The following is a 20,294-nucleotide window of genomic DNA, read 5'->3' as shown; positions in this document are numbered from 1 at the left end:
GCGGGGGATGTTTGATTTGGGGTTGAGAGGGGTGATGGATGGTGAAGGGGTGACGGGTGATGGAGGGGTGGGTGGGTCGCTGAAGTGAGTCCATCGTGGGAGGGTTGGAGAAGAGGAGGAACGAATGAAGAAATAGAGGACGGAGCCAAAGTAGAGATGAGAGCTGAGCTCCAAGTAGGAAGCGATGAAGGAGGAGGAAGAGGAGGAAGGGAGGAGTAGGAGGGTGGAGGAGAAGGACAGGGAGATGGCTATTATGGACCAGGGCATTCCAGAGTGCAGTGTGTTACGTGGTGCGTGTCACCGCCTTGTCGCGGTGTGAAGCTCTCTCTCTGTTGACGCCCCTTCATGTGGCAGACTCCACACTGGCACACACACACACACACCTCAACAGCACTGTTGACAAGTTGCCTTGAATAATTTATCCTCTCAAGACACACACAGCTCAGAGATTTTCTTTATGCCTCAGTGCTTCATTATATACCGATTGGGTTTTTAATGGAGGAATTGTTCCATGGAGCCAACATGGGGGATTCGCTTCTGTATTGGAGAGAGAAGGGATGAAGGTGACAAGGTTCGGATCTGTGGAACTTATTAAGGGACAAGGGGGGGGTGGAAGGAGAAGGGGAGGGACCATGGTCTTGGCTGTTTCTCTAAACTGGGGTGGTGTAGAGTTCATGGAGAAGATGTGATGATACCACTGACCACAAGACTGCAAATGCAGCAAATGCAGTCGTTTTGGCAGATGCTTGCAATACTTGTGCTTTCATCTGATTGCTTTCTGTTAGACAAGTAGCCTTAAAATCGGAGTTTACATTTCTGATGCAATTCATTCATAATGCTTTCAAAAAGGGTGTTGTTTAATGAATGGATGCCCTAGGTTCGCCCCCCAAATACTGTAAAAGCATGCACAAGGAAAGTTAGTCCAACTGTCAAATGATCTCAACACATCCTCCCAACTCATTGAGGACTATAGACTGACATGCTGTCTAGGCAAACTTCTTTCCATAATTACACTAGCAGATACTGAGCTAAAACTCTGCAAGTTGTTTATGGAAAGCGGAGAAGTATCCAAATCCCCCTTGGATAGCACGACGGGTGACGAGCTTTGACGCTTGGCGTACAATCTATCTCTGTCTCGTGACCCCCCGACGCAAGCTCCGATAACGCTGGTCACGTGACCCAGGGGGGAAGCGGCAGGAGTGACAGAGCCAAATTTAGGTTGTGAATCACGCCCGCAAACTGGAAGTTTAGCATCTTTCTCTTATCTCCGTTTTATTTTCCGGAGGGATAGATAAGAGTTCACGCGTCAGAAGGACTGATTATCTCCCCAAATAAACAAATATGGACAGCCATGTCTATCAAACCATGACAAAACCTATGCCAAGTGATTTATCTATTCAGTCATTTATTTATTTATTTCGGGACTCACTTTTGTAGATTTAGTTTACAATAAGGAAAAAAAATATGTGAACTTAAATGTATGTCCCTAGTCAGTTTAATCGGACTAATTTTAAACTTATGATTATGTTTGTCGTAAACCGTAAGTTAAACTGCAAAGGACATGTGTTGCTCATCAACCTGCTTTATCTCATTTAAACAGATAATTTAAGTGCAGTAATAAGTACTTATCTAAAGTGTCAAACCAATTATAATTCAGATGTTGATTCTTTTATACATATTGCCCTTTGAATGGTGTAGCATAAAGCATAAATACAATTTCGAAAATGTTAGTAAATCTTATTTTAGAGATTTATATTACATCATATTTTGCCAGAATGGATTTCATCAACATATTTCAACATTAAAGCAAATGCATCACGTAAAAGTAGAAAAACATACCTCACAAAGGTTGCCATCATTTAGTAACTAAATTATTTTTACAACAGTCACTCAGAAAACACTTTGTTTCAGGTGGCCTATGGGGATAAAGAGTCAGGGAGAAGACCCTCTCCCCCACCCACCCCACCCCACCCCCGGCCCCTCAGCCGTTAGTAGCAGCTTGACTTGCTTTCAGATGGGGGGTTCATGGTTAGAGAAACGTGACCCTCCACCTCCCCCCCTTCCCCAACTCCCCACTCCCTTCTGCTTTGACCTCTCTCTGGGCCAGCCAAGCTAATTTTTTGCTTCAATGATCAAGAGTCGGAACATGTCACTTAATTCAAACGGGGATGAATACAGGTATGCATGACACAATTGGTTGGATTTAACAGCCCCGCCGTCAGTCTGTGAAATAGGGGTGCACATGGGGGAGAAAATGGTTTAGATTCCATTTTAAAGAACATGCCATTCGATGTATATTTATGTTTTCTGCATGTCTTTAAAAGCAGTTGGCCATCAAGGTTGGTGATGGTTGGTGCCAGACGTCACCTATTTCTATGATTCTGACTTGAGTGTACAAATGACTGTTCTGACAATACAATTGTCACCCGTTTAAAATACCCATGTAAGGCAGAATAGAAGAAAAAAAAGAATACAACTCTGAAAGTAACTGATGTTGGCCAACACGAGCTGCAACTGTGCTGTAACTCTCCTGGAAAGCCTCACTGGAGATTAGCACTCTGACCACAAAAGAGAGATTTAACAACTTCACAAGTCAGGGATACTCTGCATTCGTCAGGTTTGCCCCATTTGAGAAACATACAAAAGCAGAAGAATTGAAAGAAGACAGAACTGACATATTGACACTTTTCTTTCACGAACCAGTATTTTTTTATTATTATTATTTTACATTCCTTTTTTGTCAGTCAACTTGAAATATAATTGAATAGAAACTGTCTTTGATCTTAGGAATTTCCCTTCTATTACTTTTTTTTTCCCTACCACAAATCAAGTTTTACAATCATGTATTTCCTCTATAAAGATATACTGTACAGTTCTAAGGTAGCGCTCTGTGTTAAGAATATCATTACAAACGTTGATATCACCCCAGGCTAACACCAGACAGGAGAGGAAACCCTTTTAGACACATGATCTCACACTCCTGAAATGTGGATCTTCATGGCAAAACATCAGTTTGTGTCGCCAGCGGGCACCTAGATACTGAAACTCACTACAAAAAACACCAGAGTTGTATCACAGAAATACCATTTATCTGAAGCACACTCCCGTTTTTTTACTGAATTTCTTTTCTTCAATTGGTTAGTATTACATTTTCAGATTACATACAATACAATAATCATCTCGTCATAACAGCTTCTTCCATATAGTGGGCGGAGCTTATGCTGAAGTAAACACTAACACGCTGGGAGAGGAAGAACGCCAAGAAAAAGGAATAAGAAAAAGAAGGCGCAAAACAAGAAAAAGACAACAACAAAAAAACCTCATTGCGCGGGAGACCCCGACACACAGATAATGCATCACACTTCAGTTCCTTCACATCTTATGCAAAGTGACTTCCAACAGGAGGCCGCCGCCAAGAAGCATCAGCGCTCCCTCACTTGAGAGGGGGGAAGGAGGAAAAAAAGTCCCCTGACGGGTGCCACAATAGCACTGGCTTTCATTATCGCCCCGCCACCCGTGTCAGGCCTCTGTGTAGCATTGGTTGTGCATGCATAGTAAATGACTATTTACCTGCCTGTGCCTTTGAGAAAGTCAGTTTCCTCACTCAGCCCCCTTTGGTCGGACAACATATCGCTTCCTCTGTCCTTTGGCTTGTGATGGTTTCAGTCCCCATATGCACTACAGGATGCACGCACACATCTACAGGACAAATCCTCTCACACACAGTACACAGACTACACGTGACGTTACGGAATGCATGTTCAGATGAGACCTGTGTGTTTTCATCCCTCTCTAGTTTCTCGCACTGTATCGTTCTTTTTGTCTCTGAGGATGTTTGATAATATTGTCCACAGCTTTCTCTTGGGTGTATCAATAAACTTGTCATTGTGCTTTCGTTGTTCTGGTCCCCCTTAACCTTTCAGTCTTTACTTTCTTCTCAGCATCTCCCTGTTTTGTCTTTATAAACCTTTTTGAAAGCATTATGAATGTATTGCATCAGAAATGTAACTCTTATTATTCTTCTGGTTCTGGTTCTGGTTCTGGTTCCCCTCCATCATTCCTAACCATTATCCCTCATCACTCTTCGCTCTCTTCCTCTTTGCCAGATCAATGGTGTGTGTTGTGTGTGTGTGTGTGTGTTTGCGCGTGTGTGTGTGTGTGTATGCATGTGTCGCCATCGCTCTGTTTATGCAATCCTCTTGTTTTGAAGTGACAGGCCAGGATAGATATGCAATATTAAAGATGTTGGGGTAGGGGGTGGCTGGAAGCATATGCATTTTTGACATCTAATTAGTAGCTTCCACAGTTAACATATCCCGGCTCAGGGGGGCCACAGTCCCATCTACCGGGGGCCCTCCGAAACGCAGGAGGAATACGGCCCTCACCGTCGCCTCCCCTGACTTCTCCTCGAATGTAACTAGTAATCCCAGCACTAAGGTTAATGAACGACTCTCAGAGGTTGGCGATTCCAGAGAAATACAGGCCCTGCAATGTTGCCAGGACACCAATTAAGAGGATTTTAGGGGCCTTGTTTCCACTTCCTTCAAATGCTAATAGCTCTCTGTTCCAGGGCTGTGTTGAGGCTGGGGACGGGGAAGCGTGTGCTGGGGAGTGCCCAGGTGTCGAGATGACACTCCTGGAGGTTTATGGATGACACCACTCGGCCTCACAGATCAAAATGGCGGGAAATCCTATGGTGTTCTCTATTCTCCTAGCGCTGTTTGTGTGCAAGATGAAAAGAGCAGCAGAGACAGTGTGGAACACACACACACATATACGTACACAAACATCTATCCAGGTGGTTATATTGTATAAACGCACATACAGGCACACATACACAACCACGGACAGGCACGCATAAACACAAGCACATTGATTCATAGGTGCTGGAGATGTGAATGAATACAAATATGAACAGTACGTGTGTATACACAAACATGCACACACCCTAAGATGAAAATTGAGACCATTAAACAATATCAAGGCTACTGCAGAAATAATGAAATTATGGTGATTATCAGAGTTCATCTGGTTTCCTGTGGCTTTTCTGAGTCACCTGCACCCTTAGAAACCCAGAGCGTAGGGAGATGTAGTCTTTCAACTAGAGATGTAACTGCTGCAATCCCCTGTGCTCCCTCCCTCTCATTCTTCTACCCCGCTCCTCCTTTTTTCTCTCCCATGGTACAGCACCCCTTTCTCTCCCTCCCTCCATCTCTGTCTATCTTTCTTGCCTTTCTCCTTCCCCTTTTTCTCTCTTTTCTTCACACTCCCCCCCTCCAATGATCCCTTTTCCGCCAGTTCTCTCGTTCTTCCTTTCGTATGCTCCCCCTCTCTCCATCCTCCCTTCAACTTCCCCTCTCTTTCGCCTCTCCTTTTTTTGTCTTCTTTCCCTTTTTTTCTTCATCCTCCTCCCCTCCCTCCCTCCCTCCCTCCCTCCCTCTATTCCCCCTCGTCTGTATTCCTCTAAGGCTCTGTCCCTGTCCTTTGTTCATACTTGATTCCCAGAGGTGCCAGCTAGTACAATGGGCCCTGGCTGGCTCCTCTTTAATAGTCAAGCATATGTAGAGAGCAGGGAATACACCTCCACACACAATAGAAGCAGCAGGAGCCGCACTGGGGCATGTCATCATCATACACAGATCGGAGGTGTGTGAGTGTTTGGGTGTGTGTGCATTCGTGTGTGTGCGAGTGAGTGAGTGAGTGAGTGTGCATGTGTGTGTATTGGAAAGTGTGTCCCCATGCAGAAGTAGTTAACATAGATAAGATGGAGATCTCAACCCTGCATACTTATCTTTAGGTCTTTCATCCTCAGTTTGATCTGTTTAATAACTGCTGATAACGCATGGCTTATACTGTTTGCTTCTTTGTGTGAACTATGTATTTGCGGGTTAGTGTGTTATACAGCAAGTGTTATACTCAATATTTAAAATCTTCTCATCTTGGATGGCTCTTCCTATCAGTGTCTTGTGTGGTCAGCAGTTAAAACATAAAATATACAATAAATGTATCAGAGTATATCCACACATTTTGCATTATAGGAACGCAACCATATTGTCATGGTTCATGAATGTAAAAAGTGCACTGGAACCCTATCCATCTTTTTGTTTTTCTGGGGGCATGTTTGTATCAGAGACAGCCTCTTTAAGCCAAGATGCACACATACACACATACTGTACACACACACACAGACACACACACACATGGCCTTGGCAGGCAGAGTGAAACATCCATGGTTGTTGTTTTCCTCATCAGATAGAGTAAACAAACAGAGGCATCAGAAGCTTCGACAGGACGATGCACACACACACACACACACACACACACACACACACCCACTGGCTCGAGCCTCCGGAATGATCAATTAACTGATTATTCCGACGAGGGCGCTGATTCGATAATCAGCCAGGCTATTAATCACTTTTTATCTCCTGATCAGGAGATGTGTATTCATTCTGTGCCTCAAATCGGCCCAGAGTCAGAGAGGGGCCATGTTCTTAATCACGCAAGTGAACCTCCCACCCTGCACCGAGTAGGGTGGGACTTTTATGCACACATGATTCTTGCTCACGTATGCACACATACTCAAATACAAACATTCTGACTGCGCTAAATATACTAATACAAATGTTAAGAGTCAGGTAAAAAATAACAACAGTGAGCATTTTAACTTACCATAACTTTACAATGAATGTATTTCTAAAATACTTAACAATTTTGACTTTACGCGACATATTTCTTTAAAAAACTGTACAATCAGGAGGAGGCAGATCGCATGATGGTTAGAAAAGATTGAAGAAGGTATTATTCTAAACATCCTTAGGGTTCTGTTCTGAAACCATCATCTGTTTCCTGAACACCTCATCCTTTGCACTTGCTTCCTCTGGCACAATATGCTTTTTTTGTTATTTTTTTCAATTAGAGTCAATTGACCTGACAGAATTACTGGCTATTAAATGCATGTTTGTAATGTTCCTAGGCTAATTTGCCTGGGCTTGTGTAATGGAAATGTTGGTCATATGCATAGATGTATGTGTATGAAATCTATAATCTTCTATGTTCATTGGTAAGAGACAGGAAGGGAAGATAATTAAGTTGAGTTCAAAGGAATGTGAGGTGCTGATGGCTCTGTGGGCAGCTTGCCCTGGGGGATGGGTGAAGCATTTTATATGGCCTTCTGTCCTCTGGTTACTGTAAGGGGTCAATGAGACAGTTGCTCTGAACTTTGGCTAGAAGGACTGTGTCCTGTTTCATTGTTTGTGTTAATTAAAAGTATTGTTTGAAGATGGTCACACAAAGGACAGTTGACCATTTGACTGGTCAACCCCTGTGGCTTTATTATCTACTGCTCTGGAGAGAGCTGTGACATCAAAGAACTTCGGGACACATAGGAGATGTATTGTTTCAAACTGTCACCAAGTTGAGTTGGCCAATCACAGAGTTTGTTTCATTGATTGATTGACCATATAGAATGCCATTTGATCTTAAGTTTATATAAGGCAGTGCATGTGTGCTGGCTGATCATCACTCTTGCGAACGATTTGTGGCTATCACACCCTTCGCCAAGACGGATCACAAAGTACTTTGTTTAAATCATATGTAATTGTATAGTCTAATAAATTGTATTAAAACCATATCCCTTGACTATTCAGATCGACACAGTGCCACTCGAATTCTTCCTTTACACTTGTCAGCTGTATTTTATGAAGGAAGCCCCCCCCCCCCTCTCTCTCTTTTCTTCTACACAAACACACAGACACACACCCTGGTTTACTCTCCGGTGCAGAATAGCTTATAATTTCTCAATCTTTATCTTCAGTTTCCCTTTCAATAAATTGCAATTACAGGAAGTAGTTAGAGATGCTTACATCCACCCCTTTTCTGTCCTAACATTGAAGACATTCTGTAGTTGTGGAGAGGCAGACCGAGAGAGACAGAGAGAGAGACGATCTTTGTGGTTGAGAAGCCATAACATGATCAGCCTTCATATGTAAACCCTGTCACTTTATGAGCAACTCTCTTGGGCTTGATGTGACAGATAAGGGAAGTGTTCTCTCTGCTTCCTGCTCATTAAAAGCACAGCTTTCCTAAATATGTTTAGACTGTCCTCATTCCAAACAGCTCTTTCAGATGCTTGCAGTGAACATTTCAAAATGATCCATGCCACTTAGCAGACCTTTTAATCCAGAGAAAGGCGTGGTCGGCTTGGGAGTCCAACCCCTGACCCTTGAGTTGATTTCATACTGGGTCCTGTCCAGTGCTGGAGTGAACCCAATGCTTGAGCCTTTCCTATACTTTTACTTTGCCTTGCATGTGTGTGTGGAGGGGGGGGGGGCTAATTCACAACCCTCACAACAAATTTGCTACTATGATGTCAGACTTCGTCCAAATACTACATCAGCGACACTCCTCTGTCTCCTAGCCTGCCAGACACCAACTACAGAGACACATGCCCTGTACTGGCTCCCCAGTCCCTCTCTCCTCTCCCCTCATCCGTCAAACTCAAACCCGGCGCTACACGCTTCACATCTCCTCATAAAATATGCAAATGTCCTCCAAATGAAATACCTTTTCCCTCCGTCTCTGCAAGCCTGAAACCCTTCCATCACCCATCGTCTCCCCCTACTAATCATCTCTGTTGGTAATAACTCCAGCCGAACATCTGCTTTCCTCCACAACACTTCACTAATTTTTCCCTCATTCCACTGCGCATCGCTCACCCCCTCTCCTATTTCCCAGACACAATCTACATGTATTAGGTCGTAATGACTTAGCGGTTAAAAGCAAATAGATGCCAAGGGACGTACACACACCGTACACACAGAACGGAGCGCACGCACGCATATACTTTCTGGCATTCTCACACCAATGCACACACACATGCACTCCCCCCACACAAACAGGCATAAATACACACCTTCCTCCTCTCCCTGCCCCTCCCCAACACACACACTCACCAGACAGACTCTGCCACCCAACTTGGGCTAGTCAAGATAAATCGGGCATAGAGAGAGAAGAACTGAGTCCTATCAATCACATTAAATGCTTGGGCGTCTGTTATCAGAAAGTGTGGTTGACACCCCATTTAAACCCCGAGGGGTTTGTTAACGCTTGGCAAATTATATAATGTGTGATAGTTAAGTGTGTGTTTGTGTGTGTGTGACTTGGGAAGGGGGGAGAGGGGAATGGTTAAAGGGTTATTAACTGACAAGGAAAGACAATGAGGCTTTAGCTCAGTGCTCATTCATGTAAAGTACATTTGAACATTTGAAATATGACTCACCCACATAACGTTGACTTCAAGTTGACTGATATACCATAAGTAGCACCTTTGCGTACAACCACTACACACACACACACAAATGATGGATGGTGCCATGTTTGAACTTGTGTACCTTGTTCTCTGATCACAGTTTTATCTGTCCATGATATTTGTTTTTTAGGGTATTCAAACACAGGCATGTGGCTTCATAACATTATTTATTTTAATGGTCTGATTTTACGATAGCTAAACTGGGCTGTAATTGTATTACTTGCTGTGCTAAATAAAGTTTGAAATGAATGACATTTTTAAACAGCCATCTACCTTTTAAGAATGTGACTGAAATGAACGCTGTGGAGGAGAGAAACACTTATAATTGCAAAATAATTAGTAATTGTTACCTAAATCATTCTAATGACATTCTGTAAATTAGCAGTAAGAGTCACAGTTGTTGTTGTTTTGTCCTCATAGGAAGTAATGACTATGGAAATATGATCACCTACTGTTAATATACCTGTAAAAAGTGTATGTTTGTGCGTGTGTGTTTTGGCATTTCCTCAAGTCAATGTGTGTACATTCATGAAATCTCAATTTGCATCCAAGCATCTCTTGGCCAGACCAGCCTATGATTTTGCGGTTTGTTGTTGTTGTTGTCGATTGTAGCAGTTTATTTTCAGAGGAAAATACAAATGCGGACGAGCTTGGGAGAAAGAAAGGGGGAACACACATATATGGTCGGATCAACAAATAAATTATTCAGACCAATATGACAGCAGATGTTGGAAGCTGGTGGTCTTCCACGACAATTTTTGATCACAAATTCAAAAACAGGCCCTGCATAGCGGCCAGACTGACGGGCTGGATGGGAGTCCGTCTCTTTCCTCTCCTCCGTCTCCTCTCATCCAATCTCTTTCTCGGGCCATTTGTTTTGTAAGTGATGCTTTGCAATAGAGAACGGTTCTTGGGAAAGACCTATGTTGTTAGAATCATATCCTTGAGAATTTGTGTCTTGTAGCCAGCAGGATTAGCTGTGGATGAACGTGAGCTGGATCTTGGACAATTGTTATCAGCTCACAACGTAAAAATAAATATTAAACATTCATATGAATGAATTCTTAAAATAATAAATGTTTCAATATGTTATATATATACGATCAGTGTTGTCTGATCTTTGGTGTTCATTAGCATTTGCAGATGAAAATTTAATTCATGATATTAAGGTATTCTCAAATCATTTTACATAATACAAATAATAATTTAGTTGACTAAACCAGGAAACTTTTAAGACATGAATTTATAATTCAAGCAACAAAACTGAAAATGCTTAAAAAAAAAAGAAAACAATGAACAGAATTAAATGAAAGATACTCATTTGATTTTATATCACTGTATACAATATGAAATCGATGTGAGAAGTTGAAAGTCACTTCAAACCTAAAGCACAATAAAAAACAACATTCATCATCGCCTCTTTAAAGACCTCGCTTTCCATCAGCGGTGCTTTGTCGAAAAGAGAGAAAAGCAGGGGGTAGAAACAAAGGGATTTAACCATACTTAACTTGCAATTGATGGTCCCTCTACACCACTCTAGCGCCCAGACACCTTTTTCATACACGAGTGAACCATCCATATTCCATCTGTTCCAGCTCTCACTCTTTGGGGAGGCTGTCAATCTCGAGGAAGTCATGTGACAAGGAGAAGGAGGAGAAGGCAGTGGGGAGGGGGGGGGGGGGTTAAGAGGAAGGGAGGGTTGGGAGGGGGGGCTGGAAGGATACAGATAGAGTGAGCGGGGAGATAGAGAGGGAAGGATGGAGAGAGGGAAGGAGGGAGGGAGAAAATGTTCACCGTTACGCAGCTCACCGCAGCTGAACTCCTGGGACCTTTCCAAGGGCTCATCGCACATCAGTGTCCTGCCGAGCCAGAGCTACGGAAGAGAGGACCGGAGAGGGAGTAGAAAAGAGAGGGAGAGGAGGGTGAAGAAAGAGTACACAGAGGAAGTCATAGACACAGTAACCAAGGTAGAGAGAGTGAAAACAAGAAACGAGAGAAAGAGGGGGAGGTGGACAGAGAATGAGAGAGATAGCAAGTGGGAGGGAAGGAGAGAGGGAGGAAGGGAAAGATTGTAGAAAGAGAGAGAGAGAGAGGGATAGAGGGAGAGAGAGAGAGAGAGAGAGAGAGAGAGAGAGAGAGGGAGAGGGAGAGGGAGAGAGAGAGAGAGAGAGAGAGAGAGAGAGAGAGAGAGAGAGAGAGAGAGAGAGAGAGAGAGGGTGTGCAGAGGGAGAGAGCATGAGAGGGGAGGGCATGGCCAGGAGGCAGAGCGGAGGCGACACATCTGTCACAGTATTAACTTTCTGCTCTCTGGGACCTGGGTGTCAGAGAACGCCGCTGGGCTCGGGGGTTCAGCCATTTTGGAGATCAGATGCAGGAACAAAGCAGTCCAGGAAGCACCACACCTGCCGACCCTCACAAAGTCACACTTGTGTACAGATCTGGCTCCAAAACGTCTAGCTTTTCAAATCATTACATTTATTTTAGATGCACTGAATTTACCTCTGACCAAAGATACATTTGGCATGTAAAGTGAGATTCATAATGGGCAGCTCATGTATTTCGAGTGTTGAAAATACTTACAAAATGTGTTGCCTTTCTGGTGTAAGTTCAGTAGCAATACATTAGGGTATATCATGGCATTATTTGGAAATATTATAGAAAAATACTCAAATTTTCATTATCTACTGTAAATCTAAACTTTTTAGGAAAAAAATAAAACACATTGTAAGTGGGATTCTTCTTCAAAATGAACTTAATGAAAGCAGCTTATTCTAACTAATTACCAGGGGCAAGTCTGTTTATCAATGCCAAATCCCTCAGTTCAGGTCCAAAGTATGCTGTAATGGCTCTAATCCCAGTCTCTGGTGACCATCATCAGAGCATCTAACCTCTAATGTCATTATGGTCACTTTTGTCCTGGCTTCGTCCCTCTGTGTATAAAATCAATAGAGCCTGTTTACCTTAACAGCCCAGAGGTGCGCCCCGGCCATACGGCTGGACCAGGGGGACTTGTTTGGTCTGGCCTCCCAGTGGCGTGGGGCCTTGGCTGGGCCTAAATGTCCACCCCTCCCCCCATCAATTGCAGGGCGCCCTGGAGCCTCTGGCTTGCAATATGGTTTTGACAAGCCCAGCGGCCCTTCAACTCACCCCTGCGGGACTCCTGGTCACCAGGCAGCCGCATCCCCTCCCAGATGCTGCTGGGGCTGTTGTTTTCCTCACTGCTGTTGCTGCTGTTGTTGTTGTTGTTGATTGGAGGAGCTGATCTCTCCAATCTCTCTCTCTTTCTTTCTTTCTTTCTTTCTTTCTTTCTTTTTCTTTCTTTCTTTCTTTCTTTCTTTCTTTCTTTCTTTCTTTCTTTCTTTCTTTCTTTCTTTCTTTCTTTCTCTCTCTGTCTGTCTGTCTGTCTGTCTCTCTCTCTCTCTCTCTTTGTGTCTCTCTCTCTGTCTCTCTCTCTCCATCCTTTGCACACTGTCTCCCCCTGGCCTGCAGGGCATAAAGAAGCCCCATGAATTAATGAAGATTAGGGTGAGGTAATTAAACACCATGGCGATGATGACACAGATCCTGGGAGGGTTATAGAGGGACAGGAGGTCTGCATGGGGCCCAAGCCCTCCCCTCCCTTTCTATTTTTCTGCCTCTATCCACCCTCCATCCCTCCTCATCCCTCCATCCCCACCTCCCTTTGGTCCCCAGGTTTCCCTGCACACAGATAGGGCTTGATTGGCCTGCTGGGCATAGGGAAAGGTGGGGAGGGAGGGCGGCATGGGTAAAGGTGGCACCCAGGGGAGGGAGGGTGGGGGAGGCAGGGGGAAGAGGTGGATGAAGGGGGATAGAATGAGCCTGAGCCTCACCTGTGGCCCCGGAGGCCCCTCCCTGTGCCCCTCCCCTGGAGGCCAAGGTCACGCGGTGTGGCCCAAACACCCCCCACCGAGAGAGAGGAGGGCAGGAAAACAACGGGCTGGGAGGGAGAGAGCGAATGCAAGACTGAAGGGTGGGCGAGGGGAGGGGGGGTGTGGTAGGGAGCTTGAGCAGTAGGGGCACTTCCAGGGATTACTGCTCCCCATGCTGACCCGCAGGGGCGCAGCCTTGATGGACGTCTGGCTGGCAAGGCGCCTGCCCTTTTATCAGATGTGATGCTTGCTGGCCACTTCGAACTCGGCGCTGCACCATCCAGGGCAGGACACTTCCAACCGGTCTGAGGCCTACAAGGACAGAAGTACAGATACAAGGTACAGATACAAGGTACAGATACATAGCATTTGACAATATAGTATTCAGTCGGCATTCATGAGCTGGATCTGTATATGTTCCTTGACATTCTAAAATGAAACTGTAGATTACCAACAACCCCACCCTTTACAGAAGACTCCACCTACAAATGCAGTGTTTACTTACAAACGTATCATATCACCCCTCCCATGTTTTCTTAGGAAAGCCGCGTACTCCAAGCTAATTTACACTGCCATGGGTAATTACGTAATACCCATTTGTCTTGTTAAAGATTTTACTGAACAATTTTCATTTCCTGTTTCCTGTTTTTTACAGTCTAATCTGAATCAGTACCAAGGTGTAAATTATGTAGAATCCACAATGTAGATTAGGTAATCTTAATCAAGTTATACAGCAAGGCTATAATAACTAACATGGTGTACATGAGTTGTAGTAGTTGGTGAACAACAGTAGTATTCCCTGGCTCCCTCGTCCCCCGGGTGGGCTGGCTGACTGGTGCAGGCCCTGCTGATGTGAGGACACCAATAAAGGACAAGTGAGGCGAACACAGGCCATTAAGTCATCAGATGAACATAAGGGCCGTAGAGACCTACATGTACCTGTCTCTTTTGTTTATTTGCTATTAAATGGTAGACTGGTAAGACCATAACCTGTCTTTCTAACCTCCCTCAAGACCTTTTCTAGAATGTCTTAACCTTGGGCCAACCAGCTCCACTACCAGTCCCCCAAGCCTGAGTGCGGCCCCTACCTCCCAACCCAACGCTGATCCCATGTCCATGTCCTCCCCAAGAGCAGCCTCCTTCCAAAGACTTCTGGGAATATCCAGCATGAAGCGGCAGGTAGACCTTTTGTCAAACTGAGGCGTTGGGAATACTGGTGCAGCTAGGGTCGTCTGTCTGACACTGGTCCCTATACGCACACACGCCACACACACACGTACACACACACATCCCATCTGGCCAAACCCTTAGCTCTTCTTTGTCCTGCCATGTCCCAAGATGCCGTTTGTCATCAGCGACCCAAAGTTCGTTATGTAAACAAAAATGTGCCCTAATTAATGAGAGGAAAGTGCCTCCCTGGGAAATGCAGTCTTGAAGCCAGGGAGCAGGAAGAGAGGGGTTGATGGGGTGAGTTTGGCCTGACCAGGTGTCCTTTTGTAAGGTCTCAACAGACAAATCTATGCAGGCTGGCATCATTATTTCATTAAGTCATCCACTAGTAACTGGCTCTCAGTAGGCCTACACTAATCAGTCTCATCTAACTCATCTAAAAACCCTGCAAATGAAAACGGTAACATCCAGGTTAAAAGTTAGTTTGAAGTGAAAGATCAGATATAAATGCCCACACTACCAACACATAAACAAAAGATTCCCCTAAGTATCTCTGTCTGTGTTCTGGTGGAGAAGTAGGATCGGACTGGCCAGAGAAGAAAAAAAGAAGAAAGGACAGAGGGATTGCAAAAAGAAAGAAAGAGCAGACAATGGGAGTCCCGGTGGAGAGGAACTCCCCTCCATCTAGTCCTGGATGGGAGGAGTGCAGAAATGCACTGATTACAAGAGCAGGAAGAGGAGAACAGGTGCAACGTGGACCCCCTTCTGGGACCCCCACCCCCCAACAGACACTGGGGCCGCAGTGGGACCGAGTTGGGGTGGGGAAAGGGGGGTGGAGAGGTTGTTACAGGAGGGACCACATGCGGAAAGGAGGGGGAGGGGGGGAGGGGCCAGAGCTTACCTCATTAGAGAGCTGTTGCTTGTGCTAACTCACCTACCCCTCGGGAGAAATCCTAATCATCACAAAGGGGACTGTGAGCCGGTTAGAGCACGGAGAGAAACGATGCTCCACAACTTTGTACCATCTCCTTGTATTCCCTCTCATTTCCTTCCTTCCTGTTTTCCTCATCCCGGAGCTGAAGTGAGGTGTGTTTTGTCGGTGTTCATCTCCACTGGGCTTTGGGTTTCATTGCAAAGTAGTTTGAAGTGTAAAGTAAGAAGCCAATGTCACTGTTAGTGTTACCGTAATGAGTGCAATACAGTTCACCCATTTAATGCATGGGACATTGTTTGCTTCATTTTGATTTACAAGGTGCTGTCACTTTTAAGATAAGCGAGCAATTCTGGGCAAGTTCTTAACCCACATCATGTTCAGAAGCTTGTTTTTTTTCTGCACCATTCTCCCATCAAGACTACTTCATATAAGTTCTGATATTTCTTCACCTCGGATCCTCAACCTTTCAAAGTGAAACAGAATCATAGCGACAGAAACTGTAATATATGTCAATTGCCAAATGAATGGGCCCAAAGGCACTCAATACCAACCGCAGACTAAAAAACGTACACTTCCCCTTACTCACTTTTTAAAGATGAATGACTTGTTGTATTCTTTCATGCTAAAAAGTACCTTGGAAACACTGGATGGGGTGTGATTGCTACTCAAATGAAATGCCATTACTTAGCAAAAATAACTGGATACAAACACACCTCACATCCTTGCAATTTCAAAACCACTGCAGTAACACAAGCAGAGGTTGAAAAAAGGAAAAGATGCAGAAATTGACACCTTGTCATGTCAAGAAAAAGACAATGGAAGGACGATTATGCATCCTGACACTCATTTTTCAACCATTAAGGCCCACTGGCCTCCAATTCCCCCTAATTGCCAAATATTCCATACATCTGTCCCATTAAATAAGCGTAATTGAAATAACACGAACACGGGTGCTGGCTGATCACCCCCGCAAGACATCCTTAAAGTGGGTTGCACCAAGCAGAGAGATAGGGGGAGAGGGCTGCTCACAGCTGGAAACACGTCAAGGATCATTTCCATTTCCCAGTGATTAATTTGAATTTAATATCTTAAATCAAAACCTGATTAATTTAGAAACAATTTTGATGGTGCCCTGCTACTAATACACATGCTGTTAATTAGATTGAGCCTAATGTGTTTTTTTTCTTTTAACATAATTAAGGAAGAAGATACTGCCCCATGTGAACTCATGTTGGTACAACCCACCACAGAATCTGGTGAGATGTGTAACGGTGTACAGAAATGTTTGTTGGGGGTTTGGAATAAGGGAAAAACTAAGATTGATCAATATGTCTCAGTGACATCTCTGGCTAAACAGATGAAATCACTCTGGTCATGTACAATTGCTTCTCAAGTGTGAAATTGATGCATACAAAAAAATATAAAAGAATATCTTGTGAAAATGTCTGAAATGTGGGGGTTTGGAGGTACACATTTAGGAAAAAGGAAATTACAGAATGGTCTGGTGTTGAACCAGTCACTATAACTTACAACACTAGAAGGGAGGAATAGGAGGTTTATTGATGTAGATACATTTTAAGCGCAGGTGATCTGGGTGTATGCAACAAACACTACAGCACTACTAGTATGAAAATAACAATTTGAAAACTTACTATAATTTGAAGTGATGATGTACAATATTGTAAAAAATCTCCTGAAAGGTTTTTAGCAAAGTACAGCTCACTATTTGATACAAAGTTTCTAATTGGCACATCATAAATATGTTTTGTTGTTGTTCTGTCATCAACCTGTGTTTGTAAAAAAAAAAAAAAGACCTTTTCATTTTCACATCCAATTAAAAGTTATAGAACCCCATTATAATAATTCTACTGTCTGTATCCAAGCAAAACGACAAAATATAAGTCATTAAGAGATATCCATTGAGCGTTGCATTCATTTGCACTGAAGGTAGAACAATATATATTCAATCTGCAATATATTCTGGTCATGTTCCAAACTCATCTGCAGGTTAGCGTTTTGTCAGCATTGGTTTCATGAAAGTTCAGCCGTCTGAAACAATGCCACAGCCTTCAATTAAATAAAGTGTTAGAATACACTTTTCGCTTTGCAACTTTTCCTGACACATGTGTCATGAATCTTCTACAATATGAGGGCTGTAACAACAAGCTGGTGAGACTTGAATGACCTAAACTCAAACTCACCTCTAAGATGTGCTTGTGTGCTTTGTGTGTGTTTGCATGTGTGTGTGTGTGTGGGTGTGTTTGTGTGTAAGTGCACCTGTGTGTCTAGGTCAATATGTCTAGGTGCGGGCATTACGAAAGGAGGAAAAGAGTCCCTATCCCCAACAGCAATCTCCTCTCCAATTTGTCCCCCCTCCCTTGGCTAATCCCAGGAGACTGCCTGTGGCTGCAGAGCCAAATTTAGGAGGGTAATTAGAGCCACGCGCAGGGGCACTCTGCAGGACAGGAAGAGGGGCACCAGGCAGCGTCCAGAGGAGAGCACTTACGCACACACACACATTCACGCACACACACGCACAGACCAGTAAGAGAGCAGTTTCAGTGAATGCACACACACACACACGCACACACACACACACACTGGCCCACATCAGCTCCCACCACTCTCTCCGACCTCCCTCTGGAGACCCACAGGTGCGACGGGATTTATATCTGTTCATAAATGTTTAACCTCTGGGGTTTTTTAAAAGGAAAAGGGCAACCTTATCTTTTTTCACCGTGCTGTTAATTGAGGGAATGATTAGACAGATTAAAGCATGCTGTTTGACTCAACAAGTCTCTCTCTTTGTTCTGTACTGAGAAGGCCAGGGGATCCCTATACTGTATCCACCCAGTCAAGGCTCCAGCCACTCTAGGAGTTTAAACAGAAGCTCCTCAGAACATGGCTATCTGGTTCAGATCTGCTCTACTGGGCATAACACACACACTCGTGGTAACGACAATGAAGGAGCCATGAAGGTAGAACGATCCCCTCCAGAATTAAACACGTTAGAAAATGTTCTATGGATGTTTCAAGGAGGTGGAGCTTTTTGTGTATCATAAAAGTTAAATGATACAAAAGTACATTAGGAGTACATTGTTTTATACACGGTTTTATCATTATAGTCACTTAGATAACCCCATTTGAAAAGATGACATCTTGGACTACAGGCAATGGTTGTGCATTTGATTCTCTGCTCATTTTCCGTCCCTCTTGTATAAAAAAGTAGCCAATTTGCCTGTCAATTCAGGGCCAGAGATGGGCTCTGGGTCAATGTGCCCCCTCAACATGCAGGATTAATTTCCTCAGATAATACCTGTCTTTTTCCCAACACTCATGAACCCATTACAGCTAATGTAAAAGTAGATGAGAGTTCTCCAAGTCGTTTTGGAAGACCTCATTGGAGATGTTGGGTAGTTTTGCCATATTCCCTTGTTGGGTTCTTCATTAGGCCATGAACGGGGCAAAATGAAGGCTGCAAGTCGTTTTTTACTCTCTTCATTTGATCTCATATTAAAATGTTATCTTGGTTTGTCATCTTCTCCCTGGACTACTTAATGGAATAGAAGATGTGTTCAATTGAGTTGTGTTTCAAATACAGTATTGTCATGGGTTTAATGGTTTCTCAAACATGTCAACGTAATAAAAAAAATCTAGATTTTGATTATTGTATTACAAATTTGAAATGTTTCGATTTATTTTTCGTGTTTTTTGTATCCTCTTTGAGCTCATAAACATTATTCTCATGTTACCTTTCTAAGGAAGTTAACTAGCAGGCATCATCCTCAAGTTACCACCCTAAGAAGGTTAACCAGAGAACATTTTCCTCATATTACCTCTCTAAGGAGGTTAACTAGTCAAAGCTTCGCCTGTTCTTCCTGCTTTACTATCACAAACATTCGTGCTGACCCCAAACGAAGCATTTCACCACTGTATGAAACAATCCCTTTCTCAATGGGAACACATACACAGGCCGGCGGTGTAATCCTGTGATCAGAGGAAGCGTCTCGGTCACCTGTCAGCAGTGTGCCAGCCGGCAGCGCCCCAGCCTCCTCGGATGGGGTTGGAGGTAGGGCAAGATGTTACCTACTCTAAACTTTGAGAAACCCTCAGCTCTATCACTCCGTCTGGGTCCCCCCACCTTTCAATTTGACTTCCTCTCCTTTCCACTTCTATCTTTACTTTACCTACCCTTTACCCACATCCCCACTACCCCCCCCCCCCCCCCCCCCCCCCGGCCCGACCTCACCCCCGCCCGCCCCCTCCTCATATTTCATTTGGGCGTCAGAGCGACCGCAGAGGCCCCGCTCGCAGAGTGGCACTTCCTCCTTCTCCTGCTTCCCTCCACACCCTGCAGTCTGACTGGCTGGCACTGGCACCCTTAATCTCTGTCGGAGATCTGTCTGAGTGCAGTTGTGTGTGAGAGACAGAGCGAGCGAGAGGGACCAGAGTGTTTGCATGTACATGTGTGTGTGAGTGTGTGTGTAAAGATAGCATCAGAGCGAGTGAGGCACTATCTGGGTTGGAGCAGATGTCTCGTTCTGTCATCGCTGTCATCATAACTTGTTCACCTACGACAACAAAAGTCACCATTGCTGCATGTCACACACGTAGTGGCACGTAGGTATAGGAAAACACACGGTGGGAAAGAGAGTAAGATTAAAAGTGAGTTTGGATTTTAGGGTCTGACATCAGGTTTGTAGGCCTACTTGTTTTCTGTAGATTCCTCAGACGTTTTATGTCAGAGGTCTGGTCCATTTAAGTTCATGGTAATTATGACATTGCAACTCTGGTCACCAGATGCTGCCCCCCCCATCCCCCCACCACACGTTCTCTGCGCTGGCCTTTCTCCACCCCCTCCGCCCATGCCTTCCTGGAGTGGGGCTGACTTTCAGAGAACAGAAGACAGCTTAGAGGGGGGGGGGGTGTCGGGTGGATGAGAGAGGAAGAGATAGAGATGGAGTTGGAGAGGGAGGGAGAAATCAATAAC

The sequence above is a fragment of the Hypomesus transpacificus genome, chromosome 3 (genome assembly GCF_021917145.1).
Source record: "Hypomesus transpacificus isolate Combined female chromosome 3, fHypTra1, whole genome shotgun sequence".
NCBI classification, from domain to species: domain Eukaryota; kingdom Metazoa; phylum Chordata; class Actinopteri; order Osmeriformes; family Osmeridae; genus Hypomesus; species Hypomesus transpacificus.
Note: the sequence above shows the minus strand (reverse complement) of the source record.